An 18,700-nucleotide genomic window follows, 5' to 3' on the forward strand; every position below is an offset into this window, starting at 1 on the left:
AGAGTGCGGACGTGTAAGTGTATGTGGGCGCTGTCTTGATTGCTAGCGTTGTTTTTGTTGTTGCAATTGCTGCTGCTATTGTTGTTGCTGCGAGCTATCATAAACATATCTAATTTGAAATCTAAACTTTTTATTTGAGACATTCTTGTTTTCCACATGCATGCACCAATACACACGCACACACTCGCATACAGCGCCAGCAGTCCACCTACGTGTTGCAGCAACGATAGTCAAAAGTGGCAACAGGCCATAAAGCAACAACACACAACCACCAAGCAGCCGTTGTTGTTGGTAGGCGCCCATTGCGTGCCAGTTTGTGTATTATGTGCGTTCAGTGCCGGTGGTTGATTTTTTATTGTTGTTGTTTTTTATTTTGTTTTACCTTTCTGTTGTTGTATGGGTGGTGTTGCCAAAGCCGCTAGCGTTGACTGTGATTCATTTCGGCGTCGCCGGGTGCGGCCGCTATTTCGCGAGGAGCTGTTAGCCACCGAAGACTGTGCCGCTGCCTCGCGTTGTTGTTGGCCTCTTGGTGTAGGCGAGCATTTGTTGTTTGGTTAAAAAAAAATATGAAATAAGAAGAAATAGCAAGTTATAAAAACAAAAATGTGTGTGCGGCCGCTTGATTTTATGAAAATTGCCTACATTGTATACATACATATGATATTGGTTGGTGGTATTTTTCTCGATTTCTTTTTATTTTTTAAGCGAATTTGTGCTTTTCAATTTCTCAAATATTTCGCGCATATTTTCACTCGCTTTATATTTTTGAATGTGTGCGCCGGTGCACACAGTTCAGTTTCGGCAACGGTTGATTGCTTAATGTGCGATATTGCGCTGTCGCTGCGCACGGGGCGTATACGTAACCTGAGGGTGCTGTATGAAAACTGAAGAATAATTGCTTGTAGAACGAAATACATGCAATAAATGCATAGCCATCATACATATGCATATATGTACATACATATATCAACATACATACATAAACATATATATACATACATACATATACATGTACACAAATATTCACACGTATAAATATGGTATTCTATATATGATATGTGGACAAACACATGACAGCGCCTAATTGCACTAATGAGTTTTTATACCTCGTTATAATAAGTTTGCCACGAAGTTTGTAACACTCAGAAGGAAACGTCGAACACCCTATAAAGCAGCATGACGAGCTGAGTTGACTTAGACATGTTCGTCTCTCTATCCATCTGTCTGTATAAACGCGAATTAGTCCCTCAGTTTAAGAGATATCGATCCGAAATTTCGCAAAAGCCCTTTTCTTTCCCAGAAGCTGCTCATTTGTCTGAACTGCTGATATCGGACCACTACAACATATAGCTGCCATACAAACTGACTGCTCAAAATTAAGTTCTTGTATAAAAATTTATTTTATTTGACTTGATATCTTCACACAATTTTGTGTAAATATGTAAACTATATTCTCCGAAAAAATTGTTCAGATCGGAGCACTATAGCATATAGCTGTCATACAAACTGGCCAAACAAAATTAAGTTCTTGTTTGGAAAATTATTTTTATTTCACAAATCATCTTCACGAAGTCTATCATAAATGATTGTCCAAGACAGCGCTATATTCTCCTAAGAAATTATGCAGATCGGATCACTATAGCATATAGCTGTCATACAAACTGACTGAACAAAATCAAGTTCTTGTATGGAAAACTTTTTTATTTGATATGATATCTTCACACAATTTTGTGTAAATTATTGCCGAAGACATCACTATATTCTCCTAAGAAATTATGCAGATCGGATCACTATAGCATATAGCTGTCATACAAACTGACTGAACAAAATCAAGTTCTTGTATGAAAATTTGTTTTATTTGACAAGTTATCTTCGCGAAATTTATCAAAAATGATTGTCCAAGACAGTGCTACATTATCCTTTAACAAATTTCCAAATCGGATCACTATAGCATATAGCTGCCCTACAAGCTAACCTTTCAAAATACAATTCTTATATGAAAAACTTTTTTATTTGGCAACTTATCTTCACAAAATCTGTCATAAATGATTGACCAAGACAGTGCTACATTATCCTTTAACAAATTTCCAAATCGGATCACTATAGCATATAGCTGCCATACAAAGTAACCTATCAAAATACAATCCTTGTATGAAAAACTTTTTTATTTGGCAACTTATCTTCACAAAATCTGTCATAAATGATTGTCCAAGACAGTGCTACATTCTCCTAAGAAATTCTCCAGATCGGAGCACTATAGCATATAGCTGCCATACAAACTGACCGATCAAAGTCAAGTCCTTGTATAGAAAACTTTTTCATTTGACAAATTATCTTCATGAAATCTGTCATAAATGATTGTCCAAGACAGTGCTACATTCTCCTAAGAAATTCTCCAGATCGGAGCACTATAGCATATAGCTGCCATACAAACTGACCGACTAAAATTAAGATACCCTTTTATCCTATAAAAAAACCTCATCTGTGAAGGATATTATATTTTCGGCGCGGTCGATGTTGCAATTTAGTTTGTTTTTTTCTTTAGTTTTCATAAATTTTTTGGCATGCAGCTCTGTCAAATGTTGCTTGCGCAAAATTCAAACGCAAATGTCCCCAAAATTGCACTCTCCAACATATTTATATTGGCTTTCTACTACAACCGCCTATGTATTTTTCCTGCTAACCCCCTAAATTTAAGTCGATCTTTGTGCGGCCATTCAGCAGTTTGACAATTTGTTTGCGTTGAAGATACACGAATATATCACACACACATATATACATATATTTACATATATGAATATAAGTATGCTTTGATTTTGCGGCCCATTGCATTTCCTTACAATTCCTGTTTGGCTGCGTTGCAAACCGACCGGCTACACACAGCTGTTGCTGCTATAACATTGTTCTTGTTGTTCTTATTATTGCTATAATGGGCAGTGGGCCAAGTGATGCTCACTGCTCCTACTCAGCTCTGCAGCAACGAACCGACAGCACTAGTCAAAAGTGAATACCAAAACTAATAAAAAATACACACAAATGCATTGCCGCAAAATAACAACAACAACTTGCGTTCATGCTGTCAGCACTTATACACATGCATACTATATACCAATATGTGTATGTATGTAAGTATGCCTTCATGCATTCATTCGAATACACTGTTATGAGCATAAGCATTGAATACAATTTATTTCAAGTTAATAAATATGTTTATATGCATACACTTGTGTATCGTATGTTTGTGCATGGCTTAAATTTTGATTTCATATTAAATAGCAAATGCCAACTGTCTGCCCGACTGGCCGGTCCGGTCCGGCTGGTATTCGTGAAATGCGCATTTGCCTGATTTTATCCCGACCACCGGGAATTGTGTTGAAATTTTACATATTTGGCAAGCGCTGTTGCCTTTGCACGTATTGCATTAGCATGCACATACTCACATAATATTCAAATCATATATAATAAAATGAGTGTTGAATTCTTGTTTATATTAGCAGCTTAGTGGCGCTGGAAAATATTTATTTTTCAGCAATTACTTAATAATTATTGCCAAATATCACAATGAGCTCATAATTAAATTCCACAAACAGCATGTTGGTTGATAAATATCGATGAAATATTGAAGTATTCACATTTTTCAAATTTATTAGCCGTAATTGGTAAGCAGATTTGTGTGTATGCTGTTAAATGACCTATATAAGCATGGAACATAGAAATTTTTGTAGAAAACTGTGGTTATTTGCATAAATATAGCCGTTGACAGCTAATTAGAAACGCTCCCTTTTTTGTAGGTGGCTGATAAGTATAATGATAAACAAATTTATTATACCGTTATTTATATTCCTAAAAGTCTTGCAATGTTCGTTTTACTCTATTTACTACAAAATTCACTACAAAACAAGTTGTGAAGTTAAAGTTCTTTTAATTTTTTTCCCAAATAGTAAATGCGTTACGATATAGAAGGTGAATTAAGTGCGACAGCTAATTAGAAACAGTTGTTTAAAGAATAAAACTTCCTCAAGGTGTTAATTTTTATTAATAATATTATTAATTTCTGGTAAGGGTGTGTTTCAAAGTTGTGGTTTAAAATATATTAAATTGTATTATTCAAGTTTTTTAATGAGTAAACGCTCCCCGTCCTACGTAGTTACATTTTTGACCTTCGTCAGTCTGGAAAGACGTACAAACAAATTTCGAATCAGGTTAAATGCTCAAAAGAAATTGTTTTCAATGCCCTTAAGCATATAAAGAATTTTAAAGCTATTTCCAACGCTGCACGCGAAGAAAAAACCCGAAAAACTTCAACAGAAATATACCGCATAATTACTACCATCTCTCGAGGAGACCCAGAAAAAGAGTTCCACTGACATTCTACATAAAATTCAAGCCGAATATAATGTCCAAATAACCAAGAAAACAATTGCCCGGCGTTTAGTCGAATTGGTTTTCACGGCAGACCAGCATGCATGAAACCAATTCTAACTAAAATTCAAAGGAAAGAATGTGTAGACTTTTCCAACGCTTATTGATCTTGGACAACAAATAAATGGAAGTATGTTGCTTGGAGCGATGTAACAAGATAAATCGCATAGATTCTTATGGTCGAAGGTATGTTTGCCGACCAATCTAACAACCAATCTAACAAGAATTTCATGCGTAGTGCGGCATGGCGGAGGATCAATTATGGTGTGGGAATTTTTTTCTGGGGTGGTGTAGGTCCGCTCCATATGATTGATGGAATTTTAAATAAAGATAAATACGTCGACAACTTAAAAAAGGTCATTCTGCCATTGACTAAGGACAATTTGCTTGTTATATGGAAATTCCAACAAAATAACAATCCAAATCACATGGCAAAGTCAACACAACAGTTTTTTGTTGAAAATTCCATGTATGTTTTGGAGTGGCCTGAAGAGAACACATCTCTGTTGATGTTCGAAAAGCTGTAGGTACCAAAAATATCACAAATATGGATGTCCTTTGTGATGAAATTAGGACGGCAAGGCAAGCAACACTAGTGGTGTGCTGTCAGAGTCTTATAACGTCAATTCGCAGTGGATGTGAAGCAGTATTAAAGTAAAAGGGTTAAGTAACAAAATACTAACTGAAAGCAAGCAATATTTTTTAATAGCAGTATTTTTTGCTGATAAAAAATTTTCGTTTCTAATTAGTTGTCGCACTCAAATCGTTGATTCCTCACATTTTTGTTAAAATCTTAAAAAAAAACGGATTTTTAATTAAAATTTTTACTATTAGAGTTTAAGTTTAATGCAAGTTTCATTAAAATGAGTGGAAAAACGGTAAAAATAAGTGATTTATTCGAAAATAATTTAATTTACTTCAAAATAAGTCGCGTTTCTAATTAGCTGTCAACGGTTGTATTTAACTCAAGGCCACTGACTGAAAAATCATACTCAAAAAATTAGAAATTATAATATTCGACTCTAACCTTTGCTCTGTTCTTAGATACAACTCTAAATAAGATGAGGTGGGACTTCTTCTTGACGGTCCCGCGTTTGGAGCGTCAAGAATTAAACACTTGGGAGGGCATACTTTCAAACTGGCGGGAATGGAAATTATACGCCTGTGCAAATTTTTTTTGGCTACTAAGGGTTTTGCCAATTTATATGGCTCTTTTATGGCTCCACAAAGGATACATATAACAGCCCACGTGCAATCTCTCTATATAAGAAATCTTAACCTAACCTAAGGGATATACGTAATAAACTGGGTTAAAATATTAAAATTGTCAATTTTTGAATACATAATATCTCAAGTATAGTGAGTGTTCATTCCATAAAAAGTATGGAAACCATAATAAATACTTCCTTTAAAAATCTGACTTTCATTTGTGTCAGCATATGAAACACTCTCGCAAGTTTAAAATTTCTAAATCAAAATTTCAAGTCGATTGGAGCGAAATTGTCGGCAGTTATGAATTTTTTTATACCCGCCTTATTTTTAAATCAGATTTTTTAGGTTAGATTAGATTACCTGATAGGCTAATGAGCCACGTAAATACCAGCTACGTACTTTTAAAAAAGTATTCAACCGCTAGGGGGTCAGCGCTTCATGCTAATTTTAATAAGTTCTGTGATCTCAATATTGTTACCACTTCTATTGTCTCATACTGTGGGGCCCCAAATGCTTAAAGTGTTGCCCTCCTAATACAAGACAAGTGCACAAAAGCTCCAAGTCCTTCATTGTTCCTCTAATGTCTTGTTCTTGACATTTCCTGCACTTACATATCTCGATCTTTTAACTCCATTTTGCAGATGTGCCGCCACCATATTTTGACCACTGATTATTTCAAACGTGTTGACAGCCCCTTCTATCCAAAGTGAGTAAGAACTTTATGTATTTCTGTACATGCTTTTTGCAGTATTGCATTCCGGTGGATCATACCACCACGCCTTTATACTCCTGTCTAAATCATCGTAGAGGCAATCCGTTTTCGGATGACAGTCGTAAATCTCAAGAGCTATTGTCTTGATTCCTAGTTGCCTACTGACACATTAGAGGCTAGCTCTGCAGCTTTCGCAATAGCAAAAATATCTGCTTGAAATATACTAAAGTGATCCGAAATATCACAAGGCAGCTTTATGCCTAATTTCTAATTCAAAACATTAATGCTCTTTCACCGCAACTCACTTTTTCAAAGTCCTCTCATAACTTCGATACTTTTGAAATTTGGAAAACTATTTCTGTACATAATGTACGACATAACGTCCCAAATTTATTAATTGACGATTTTCATTAAAAATTGCGTTTTGATCCACTACCAAGTTATGGGGTCACCGCAATTATATTTCCTTCCAATTTGTTTACAGTGCGTTACGATTTTACAATGGATAAAAATATCAAACAAAGAATTTGTCTCAAGTTTTGTATTTCTAACCAAATTTCGTGTGCGGAATCGCTGCGAATGTTGGAAAAAGCTTACGGCGATTCAGTTTTATCAAAAACACAAGCACACAAGTGGTAACATGGTTTAGCAATCTGAGGGTATATAACGGAATCTTAATCTACATAAGACTTCTTAGTAAAGATCACATTGTGCGGCGGATTTTACAAAAATATGAAATGTTTTTCCCAAAAACATCGTGCGTAGTTATATATTATATAATCTTAAAGTTTCTTGCTGGAGCAAGTGTACTTTAAGCCAAAAACATGTTTTGATGCTTTGAGAATCCTATTCTGGCTTAACCCCTTAAGTGCTGAACAACCAGAAGAATTTGACGTCAACAAACTGCAATATGCCAATTTGAAATAATTATTAAAAAAATTAATTAAACTCTCTATTGCAATTCGGTTTTTAAATGTTTTACGCTTTCCTAACTGTTTATCCCTGTTTTAAAATTGTATAATTACGTATACGCCATGTATAAATTCTCACATATTAGAGCTGAAGCCTTTAATAATTTAATGGATAGAATTAAAAGAGAAAATGTACAATATAGATGGCTACGATCATAACATATACTCAATCTCTAAAAGTAAGCAAATTTAGCCTCTAGCACACTGTGCCAAAACCAAAAATGCGGTGCTTTGGTAATTCTATTATTATAAGTATAGTAAAGAGCTCATTACGGATGGTATATAATTTTTAAAGTCCGAGGATCATAAATGATAATAAATCAAGATTTTTGGATGAACAAACATGGTCGAAGCTCAATTTTCGTCTGACTTAAGGTGATATTCTAGTTTAGAGGCTTTTTCACGGACGACATGTTTCTTAATTCACTGAACTATGTCAATGTCGTCGTATAACTCATACAGCTCACCACTCCGTCGACTGCCGCCGTTCGCCGTTGACAATACGTAAAGGACCGTAAACCTTCCGCAGAGCTTTTCTCTCGAAAACCCGTAACGTCGACTCAGCAGATGTTGTCATCGTCCATGCCTCTGCACCAAATAGCAGGACGAGAATAAGGTGCGACTTATAGAGTTTGGTCTTTGTTCATCCAAAGAGGACTTTAATTGCCTACTCAGTTCGAAGTAGCATCTGTTGGCAAGAGCTATTCAGCGTTAGATTTCGAGGCTGATATCGGTGTTGGCTAATACTGGTTCCAAGGTAGACGAAATTATCTACGACTTCGAAGTTATGACTGTCAACATTGACATGGGAGCCTAGTCGCGAGCGCGACGTCTGTTTGTTTGATGACATATATTCCTACCTATTTCATCTTGCCCTCGTTCTTCTACTAGACTTGTTGATTCGCTTAATTATCTAGTCTGGAGTAAGCAGAACTGACGGCGCGGATGTTGAGGCCAATGATATCAATATGGTCGGCGTACGCCAGCAACTGTACACTCTTAAAAAAGATTGTGCCTTCTCGATTCAGCTCTGCGGCTCGAATTATTTCCTGCAACAGTAGATTAAAGAAGTCGCACGATAAGGAATCGCCTTGCCTGAAACCTCGTTTGGTATCGAACGGCTCGGAGAGGTCCTTTCCGATCCTGACGAAACTTTGTATTGCTCAACGTCACTGTGCACAGCCGTATTAGTTTTTCAGGGATAACAAATACAGGCATTTCGTGCTCTCAAAAGCAGCATTAAAATCAACAAAGAGGTGGTGTGTGTCGATTCTCTTTTCACAGATCTTTTCCAAGATTTGGCGCATGGTAAATATCTGGTCAGTTGTTGATTTTCCAAGCCTCAGATCGAATAATTGTAGAATAAAGATACCATACAAACTTAATGATTATTCCTTAGTATTCCCAAAGTAACACAATTCAAGAAACGGAATTTTCAGCAATTTAATATAACTTTGGCAGGTTAAACTAATTTTTAAACAAAATTGAATAATTTACCGTAAAAATAAAAAACAAAAAAAAAAAAAAAAAACTTTAGATTTCCGAAAATAGTTCGTTTATTAGCTTGTGTTACGGCTAATTGTGATTGACTGCACTGACATATTTCGAACAAATTGCTTCCACTTTAGTTTTTCATATATAGTACATATGTATATATACATATTTATATATATTTATATTTATATTAACAAATGTAAACAGGTGGTCGTGACTACACATATTGCTCGTAAATAGATATACAAGTTTTTCAAGTCGTTGTATATAAACGATATATAAGTAAAGTTAGTAGATTGAGTATATGAAATCTTCCTGAAAGACTTATGAGAAATCGGTAATTCGATTAAATCCAACTAAAAAATTTTGCGAGCTTTCTTTATGGTTCCTATAGACAAGTAAGCCACAAATTGAAATAAACAAATGCCATTTGTAGCCTCAATATATGCGCTTATTAAAATTGCGGCCAAAATGATTTTGCAATCCTTCTTATATAAGCAATTTAATTTTTATTATATTTATATACTACATACATATACAAGGTCTGTCGCAAAAGAAACAGGACTGTTAAAAAGAAAAAAAAACAAAAAATTCATATTTTTCAAAAGTTATATTTTTTATTCAAAGTAGTTTCCTTGTGCTTCGATACAGCGTTTAGCCCGGTCAATTAGCATTTCAAATGAGTGTTTAAGGTCATTTTTCGGAATGCTCTTGAGAATATCGATCGTCGCCTTTTGGATAGCTGAAATGTCCTGAAACCAGTGTCCTTTCATGGGCAAATGAAGTTTTCCAAATAGGTAAAAATCACAGGGTGCCAGATCAGGTGAGTAGGGTGAGGGATTAATGGTTAATATGGAGTTTTTTGTCAAAAAATCAGTGACAAGCGTCGACCGATGACACAGCGCATTATCGTGCAACAGGCGCCAGGACCCTGCCTCACGGTATTGTGGTCGAGCACGACGAATGCGTGACAAAAGACGCTTCATAACACCAAGGTAAAACACAGCATTAATCGTTTGGCCAGGTGGGACGAACTCTCGGTGTACAATACCCTCGGAATCGTAAAAACAAATCAGCATTGTCTTTATTTTTGACTTCCGAAGACGACCGACTTCTGATCGTCACAGAGGTCCTCACGACCTTCTTGGAATCGCTTAAACCACTCATGCACATTACTACGGGATAGGCACTGATCACCGTAAATTTTTTTCATCATTTGAAATGTTTCAGTAAACGTTTTCCCAAGTTTAAAACAAAATTTAACATTTGCTCTTTGCATCTTACGACCGATGACAAAAGCTGCTGTCACTTTTTGATCGATAACATCGATTGTAGTTACCCAATTGTCTTAAAATTTTTACGAAATGTCAACAAGAGATCAAGCTTTTTATTTCATATACCCACCAATTTAAAAAGTTCTATTTCTTTTGCGACAGACCTTGTATATATATTATGTATGTATATGGTATATAGTTCACATATAAAATGGCAATTTTACAATTTCCCATTTATATTTATTTACACGAAAATATTTAATGTCCGCCTTTCTTGTCTCTTCACTAAGTGGTTATTTTTACCCACTAAGCAAACCAACACACACACATAGTTCATTAATACGGTAGAAAAATATTTTTCGTATTATTTTCTGAACGAGAAATTCTTGCTTTCGCTGAATAATCGAGAATAAATTTCTTTTCAAATCCTGCATAAAATAGTATTAAGTAATAAATATAATAATATATGGCGCTTACAGCTTTACTAAATGTTTGGCGGAGCTCTTCTTTAATTCAAATAAATATTAGCCAAATTATTAAGAAAAAAACTATATACTCAAGTATTTACTAAATTGACAAATAAGTATATACCATTTAAATCTTACTACATACTTGTATATATACTAGAAAATAGAGACTTCATAATATTCATATACATAAAAAATTATATATACATTTTTAACAATATATATATACGCATATTTTTGACATTTAAAATTAGATCTTTTTACGTGTTGAAAAATACTTTTATGTACAGAACATGTGTTTCATATACTTGCTGAAGCCATTTCATTTTTAGAAATACTTTATTGTTTACGTTTCGATTTTTATACTATTTATAAATATTATAAGTAAATATTTTTTTCATTCAATAACAATTATGTCAAAATTTGGCAGGTGACTTCTTATCAATATACGATTTAGTTAAACATAATGGCTCACTAAGTATAGTTGCACAGAGTAGCATAGCTAGTTAATAAGTAAACGGCATTGTAGGATAGGAATTATTTGCTTGATAAATAATAAAAATTCTCTGTTCAGGTACCAATTGACATCTTCACTTCAGCATTTCATTGCACAGTTTTCTATTTTCTTTCCCAAAAACACAGTTCTTAGGATAATATTTTTCTAATTTTAAAATTTTCTCCTTCTGTATTTAGAGTCCACAAATGGCAAGCAATCAGATCTCTCGGTTAAATCTAAGTGATTTCCAGTTCAAACTATGAAAAATATAGTATGCCGGGCGTATACGTGATATTTTTCTTACTCCTGATTTCAAAAAAAAAAACCAAAAAAAGTTAACTTCAAATGAAAAAGTTTTGCATACAAGCAATTGATTCCGTTCATTTAGTATATATGGTAGTTATATATGCATATCACAAAAACTGAGAGACTTCTTCTTCTTTATTGGCGTAGAAACGGATTACGCCGCTTATATCCGCCTTTTCACTATTTGGCGCCAATTAAAGATTCCAAGTCTAGCCGGGTCCTTCTCCACTTGATCTTTCTTACGGAATTTCCTCATCTTCTGCTTCCCCCGGCAGATACTGTGTCGAATACTCTCAGAGCTCCAGTATTTCCATCCATTTGGACGACATGACTTAGCCAGCGAAGCCACTATCTCTTAATTTGCTGAACTATGTCAATGTCGTCGTATAACTCATACAGCTCATTGTTCCATCGAATGCGATATTCGCCGCGGGCAGTGCGCAAAGGACCGTAAATCTTCCGTAGAACCTTTCTCTCAAAAACTTGTAACGTCGCCTTAGCAGTAAGTTGGGAGCCAAGTCGGTATCGAACGGATCGGAGAAGTTCTTACCGATCCTGACGAAGCTTTACACAGCCGTATTAGTTTTGCGGAGATACCAAATTCAGACATCACTGCATAAAGGCAGCACCTCTTCGTGCTGTCAATAGCAGCTTTGAAATCGACGAAGAGGTGGTGTGTGTCGATTCTCTTTTCACGGGTCTTTTCCAATATTTGGCGCATGGTGAATATCTGGTCAATTGTTGATTTTCCAGGCTTAAAGCCACACTGAAAAGGTCCAATCAGTTAATCCATGTTGGGATTTAGTCTTTCACTTAATACGCTGGGTAGTACCTTATACGCGCTGTTGAGGAGGCTTATCCCACGGTAGTGGGCGCAGATTGTGGGGTCTCCTTTTTGGGGTAATGGACTAGTTCGTATATATACGGACGGATGTATGGACAGATAGACGAACATGGCTAAATCTTCTTAGCTCGTCACGCTGATCATTTATATACATATAAATCTACTTTAAAGCCTGTATTTTTCTATTATTTCTCAAGTTGGTCTCTTCAGTAAAGTAATTGGTTTTCAGGGCATTTCATAGTCTATAACTTTTGCACTTTTTCGTTACGTACAATTTCTTTTTAGAGGTTATGTTCATTTTTAATATTTCGTATTTTACTCCAAAGCCTCTTGTTGCCAAACGTCATCTACTTTTGCCGCAATAAAAGTCTTTTTCCTTCTCGAACATTAGGAATGAAATTGAAATTGTTTATTTGTTATGAAAATATACAAATTTGAATTTTATTTTTACAAATTACATCAACCTTATGTGATTGTCGATCATTTTGGCACTGTTGCAGCATGCAGCGGAAATTATCGTTGACGTCTGGACAGGTGTTTTGTGTAATATGCCATGCACTAAGAGGCACTGAATGCTGTTGAAAAATTTAGTTTTAATATTTCCTCAAAGGAAAAAATTATTAAGATTATACCTGATTAGTCTTTGTCTAAAAATTTCGTTATGAATTGGAAATAATGTATCCTTAAAAAAAGAAGCCTTGATGGAAATTCTGTCAAGTTTTTTTCTGAAAAATTTCGTATTAGACGCGACCACTGAAGGTCTAAAGAACTATCCTAATCATAAGCAAATGAACTCTTAAGGCATGAAATCGACTTTGCAGAGTAACCCTTGAATGCTAATTCTTTTTTGTATTTCCATAGGAATTACCTTAATCTAAGGTAAACAGAAATGTGAAGATTGTCAAAATATTTTTAGAAGTAAAGAGAAAGAAAAAGTCAAATACCGTTTAGCTAACTATAAAACTATATATCGATTTATTGTTAAGAATTCCTAATATATCAAATATTATATGCCAAAACAGAATTTTAAGAAGAAGATTAAATGCAATAGAGGGTTCTAATATTCTCATCTACTTACCTCCAAGATCCATCGATGTAGTACTAAAGGATCTGAAAAGGCCCTACATCGATCGATTTTTTTTATTTATATATATAAGTTATGTTTTTGAGAGTAACATGTTAACATTTTAAAGCGATATCTCAAACAGTTTTTAGTTACAGCCTTCTAAAGCTTAGCCAAAAGATATCGAATCCCTATCAAACTATTTACATATGTACAAAAGATCCGAACAAAATTACTCAATCCATATTTAAGAAATAAATTCTAAAAAAATCATATTTACGTCACGATGTTTGTAACACCAAGAAAGAAGCGTCGGAGACCCTATAAAGTATATATATAAATGATCAGTATGTTGAGCTGAGTCGATTTAACCATGTCCGTCCGTCCGTCCGTCTGTATATATACGAACTAGTCCCTCAGTTTTTAAGATATCTTTTTGAAATTTTGCAAACGTCATTTTCTCTTCAAGAAGCTGCTCATTTGTCGGAACGGCCAATATCGGAACACTATAACATATGGATGCCATATAAACTGAACGATCGGAATCAAGTTCTTGTATGGAAAACTTTCACATTTGATGTATCTTCACCAAATTTGGTCTAAGGCAATAAAAAATTGGTCAGATCGGTTAACTATAGCATATAGCTTCCATACAAACTGAACACATAGTTACTAAAATAAATGCACCTGTGTTTTTGCCTTAAAACGCTAACCCCTCCCTTAAAAATGAAGCCGGCCACAATGTTACGATCAAGGGTAAAACACTATAAAGCTATGATTGACGCCTTTTTCGTGTCTTTTTTTTTACCGCCAACATTTTGCCACTTTTACATTTTTTTCTACCGTAGGACAATATCTCCTAGTAGAGATTTTGGGTTTCATCAAAGTTAAAGGCCGGAATCACTGCGGCAGAGGATAGCATTTTTTAGCATCATCGGAGTTCGCGTGTTAGGTTAGATCGCACGTGGACTATCATATGCAATCCTTTGTGAGGCCATAGAAAAGAAGAAATCCTGTGTTCAAACGTATAAATTAGCAAGAAGCTTGGTAGGCAATAGAAATTTGCATTGGCGTTTAAATTCCATTATGGAGCCAAAGTGAGTGAGGATTTCCGAGTGTTCAGAAACATGACTTTTTAGGGACACAGACTTTCGCCAACATTCGCAGCCATACACCTTCCGACAATGTCTACGGGCAATATGCGCACGATGACGTTAAGTGCCATGATTGGAGTGCACCTTAGTGCACAACAAATGCTGATGAGCGCCGCCCGCTGAACGGCCTCGAGTTTCTTTGCAAGTGTACACTTTTCTAGAGACCTCCACCACATAAACACTCCATGGGACATAATTTACTATGGTGTCGTAGAGCCAAAGAACAACTTTCGGTGAGAGATCCCAGCTTTTGCCAATGGCTCCTCTACAGCAGTACAAGGCAATCGATGCCTTTTTTGCTCACTGTTCGAGACTCGGCTTCCATGAAAGCTTCTTATCCAGAATGAGCCTTAGATATTTTACTGTTTCGGCTGGTTGCAGATGGATGTCTCCCATTTGCAGCAGCAGTACGACTGGGATCTTGTATCTTCTTGTAAATAAAACCATCTCGTTTTTTTTTGGTTTGATGGCGAGACCGTTTGCGACTGCCCAATTTGTTACGACGCTGAGATACCCCTCCGTCAATTCGTAATCGGTTCGCGTGTTACTCAAAAATTTTTAATTTTATGCTTCAAAATTGTTATTGCCTACACTAAAAGTATTCCGTTTTTACTAAAAAAATCGAAATAATATTTTTTTTTTTAATATTTTACTAAATAAAATGTAACCTCCTTGTCAACTTTATTCATTTAAATCTTCCAAATTGCTATTTTCGACATCGAAGACATTAAATCGATAATAATTTAATAAAATTTCCCATTTAATTCATGTCACCGCTTTTGTTTTTATGAAACCTCAGCAGGCAGGAAGACAAACAAAGGAAAGCTTGTTTTTGTGCGAAACTAATTTGATCAACTTTTCACCTTTCAACAAATGAAATCTCGACAAAATGACTAATAACGCACATACATAACGGTTAACACATATGACGTTATTTGCTTTACTCGCCTGTCTTTTAAATATTTTCACACTGCAAGGAAAGACACACACACATGCATATGAAATATATAAAATGAATACATGTAGATGAAAGCTTGCTAGAATGTGTGCAAGCTTGCATGTGGCTATGTGCTTTTGAAGACAGTTTCAGTGGAAAAAGTTTTTTCTAAAGCCACACATCAGTTTTGAAAATGATTTTGCCACAAAACAAGTCGGAGATGAAAGGTCAAAGCAGATGAATTTCTCTCAGATTCATTTAACATACATACATATAAATTCTTACATGATATGTTCGTGTGTGTGGCTTTGTGTGCATTTGTGGCACTGACTTCGACAGTAACTTCAAACAAAAGGGTTATGTGTGCAAACTGAGCCCGCCCTCAAGGCAAATGCACAAATTTTATTTACCTACAAAATTCGAGCGAACGCCTACACAAATAAAGCAGACAACAACAACAATAACACGCATACAAAATTTCCACAATAATATTCACATAATTTTCTTGCTCGGAATTCATTTCGAATTTTTCGAAAGCAACGCAAGTCGAAATTTAATGAAACAGCAAAAATAAAAAATTTTAAATAAATAAAAGGCGTTATACAAATGTATGTATGTATGTGTGTGTGTATGTGCGTTGCTTTGAAAAAATAGCCAAGCTGCCAAGCTGCCAAAATACAAAATGTTTAACATAGAAAAACTATTTTTGGAAATGTTGTATGTATGTAGGTATGTAGGCAAGTAGCTGTTTTTGTGAATATTTATTTTCAAAAATAAAATGAAATGCTCTCGTTTAGACTTTCGGTTGGTTGCCTTTACAGTTAGTTGGCCATTGCTTTTAGCCAGCGTCCGTTGCTGCTGCAGGCGGTGATTTTTCATGGCGCTTTACCGCTCCTTGCTTACAGTGGCATTCACTTAGCTGTGTGCGTGTGTGTACTTGCATGTATGTGTGGTTACGTAGGTGTTCTGCTTTGCATGTGTTGGTGTATGCGTGACTATGACCCGCAGGCGTTGTGTGAATTTTTAGTCATTTGCAAGTGTTCGTCAACACAAAGGAAAATCTACTCACACACATGCACTTACCATAAGCGTAAGTGTATTTAGTGCGGGCGTAGTTAGTAGCTGGAATTTGAATACATTTATCTATTTGTATAAATATGTAAATGCACAGCTATTCACACAAACATATATATGTATGTATGTATGTATATGTGCTCAGTGCCCTCATCTGGCATCTGTTCATTTTATATCAAGTCGGAAAATAGCCATACTTCGAGTGGAAAATGTATACAAAAATTCATAAACAATATAAGTCGAACATGCAGCACGTATGTATGTAATTATATGCATATGTATACACACATACATATATATATATATGTACTTATTTTTGGTAATGTTAGAACATGCATTGGAGTCCATATACTACACATTAAATAGCCACTGCCAGCTACATAAATACATATAAAAAATATTACTTTCCAATAAAAACATTTTTAAAAGTACATTTTTAGTTACATACATATGTACATATACATACATGTTACCATATACAGGGTTACAACTAATGCATTAAACTATTGAATTAACATTAAAATTAATTTTTTTTTTTTTGAAATACTGAAAATCTGAATTTAATATATTTTTCACATTTCTTATCTCGAAAACCAGATTAAAACATGTAAGGAAGGGCTAAGTTCGGGTGTAACCGAACATTTTATACTCTTGCAACACGCAAAAATCAAAGTCCGAGAAATTCCGATTTTATCTACCTTTGCCTATACCACATGCTATTAACATTCCACATACAAAAAAAATCTTCACTGAGTTTAATTAAGGGTTTCACATGGGTTTCCTCGTATAAAAACCAGCCTTTTTCTACAATTTTCTCATAAAAAAGCTGAAATATTTTATCAATATTTTTTATTGTTACAAACGTACATTATTAACAAAGAAAATCTGAAAATTTTGGAAAAAAATATTTTAAACTCGGGCAGTGCGACGCCATTTCCGTTGACTGCTCAAAAAAAGATGCGCCCGCGTTGGCAGGATAACTCCTTACAAGACAATATAAAGTGAAAAAAATACCTTAACTTAGAACTTGAACGAAGGAAAAAAAACTAAAAATTGGATTTTTGGCAGACATTTTTACAAAAAAAAATTAAAATTTCGCGACATTTTTTTTCAAATAGTTGTAATCGAAAAAACAATACTTTGTCCAAGTCTTTAAGCATTATACTCGTATCCTAAAGATCTGTATACAATTTCATGAAGATGGGTTGAGTATTTCTCGAGAAATCTTGCCAACCGACTTCAAAAACACAGTTTCAAGTTTAAAGACGGCGCACTTAGCCTAACTAGTCTCGAGCGCACAAGTTCTCAAGGCTGTAACTCCGAAACTATTACTCTGATCAACTTGAAATTTAGGACAATATTCAAGAGGTGTTGTAGAATTTAATACAGGAATAAAAAAAATTCGATTTTTTGAAACCCGTAAACCCTTGTAATGACGGATGTCCGAAAATCTTGACATTAGTTATGGGGGGTTAGGTCAAGCTTTTGTCCAATTTTTTCCATTTTAAGGGGGTATTCTGGTCTAGAAGCATGAATTTCAGGTAATTTTTAAAGTGTCGTACAAAAAAGGCAATTAATATTTTTACAATTCATTTTCTTATTAGTTATTTGTTAATTTTAGAACAGTACAGAAAAAAATTAAAAACTAAAAAAAGTAAAAAATTTCAAAAATTATGAGCTGACGAAGTGGGGGATCTCTAAAAATTTCCACGTAACCATTCCCATGATTTCAACCCTCCTACTTATCTGAAACCAAAAAAAAATGATTATTAATCTAGAATAATTTCGCAATGGCCGGAACTATGGAAAAGTGGGAAAAAATTATATTTCGAATTTTTTAAAAATAATAAAAATAAAAATTTGGGGATGGGGCTACTTCCAACCATAGACAAACCTATAAAGAAGACTCTATAAAAACTTCAAGTAAATCGGTCCAGTAGAACCTGAGAAGTCGTGGGTATCGTTCCGAAAAAGTCAGTTTTGAGAAAAACGCGTTTAAAGTTTAGGAGACAATTCTAGTGAACACGGACGCCACGTCACAAAATCGGCTGTATCTCCGAAAATAAGTCGAATTTTGAAAAATCCTTCCAAGGTCATATTTTTGAAAGTCTAAACTTTCAAGATATGCAAAAAAAAAATCGATTTTTTCAAAATCCTAGACAAGAATACCCCCTTAAGCACAAAGATACACTGTTATGAGGAAAACACGATCTCTCAGTTTAATTGAGGTAACTCACATGTTGGACGATATATGGGGTATAAAGTCACCCCGAA

The 18,700-nt window shown here is 34.9% G+C and overlaps 1 protein-coding gene across 1 annotated transcript in view; it reads left to right on the plus strand.

Moving 5' to 3' along the window:
* The window catches only part of LOC126759651 (protein-tyrosine sulfotransferase), a 243,184-nt gene that overhangs the window by 180,073 nt on the left and 44,411 nt on the right, over window positions 1–18,700 (plus strand). The window lies entirely within an intron of this gene.

Source organism: Bactrocera neohumeralis, chromosome 5, assembly GCF_024586455.1.
Source record: "Bactrocera neohumeralis isolate Rockhampton chromosome 5, APGP_CSIRO_Bneo_wtdbg2-racon-allhic-juicebox.fasta_v2, whole genome shotgun sequence".
In the NCBI taxonomy this organism is placed as follows: domain Eukaryota; kingdom Metazoa; phylum Arthropoda; class Insecta; order Diptera; family Tephritidae; genus Bactrocera; species Bactrocera neohumeralis.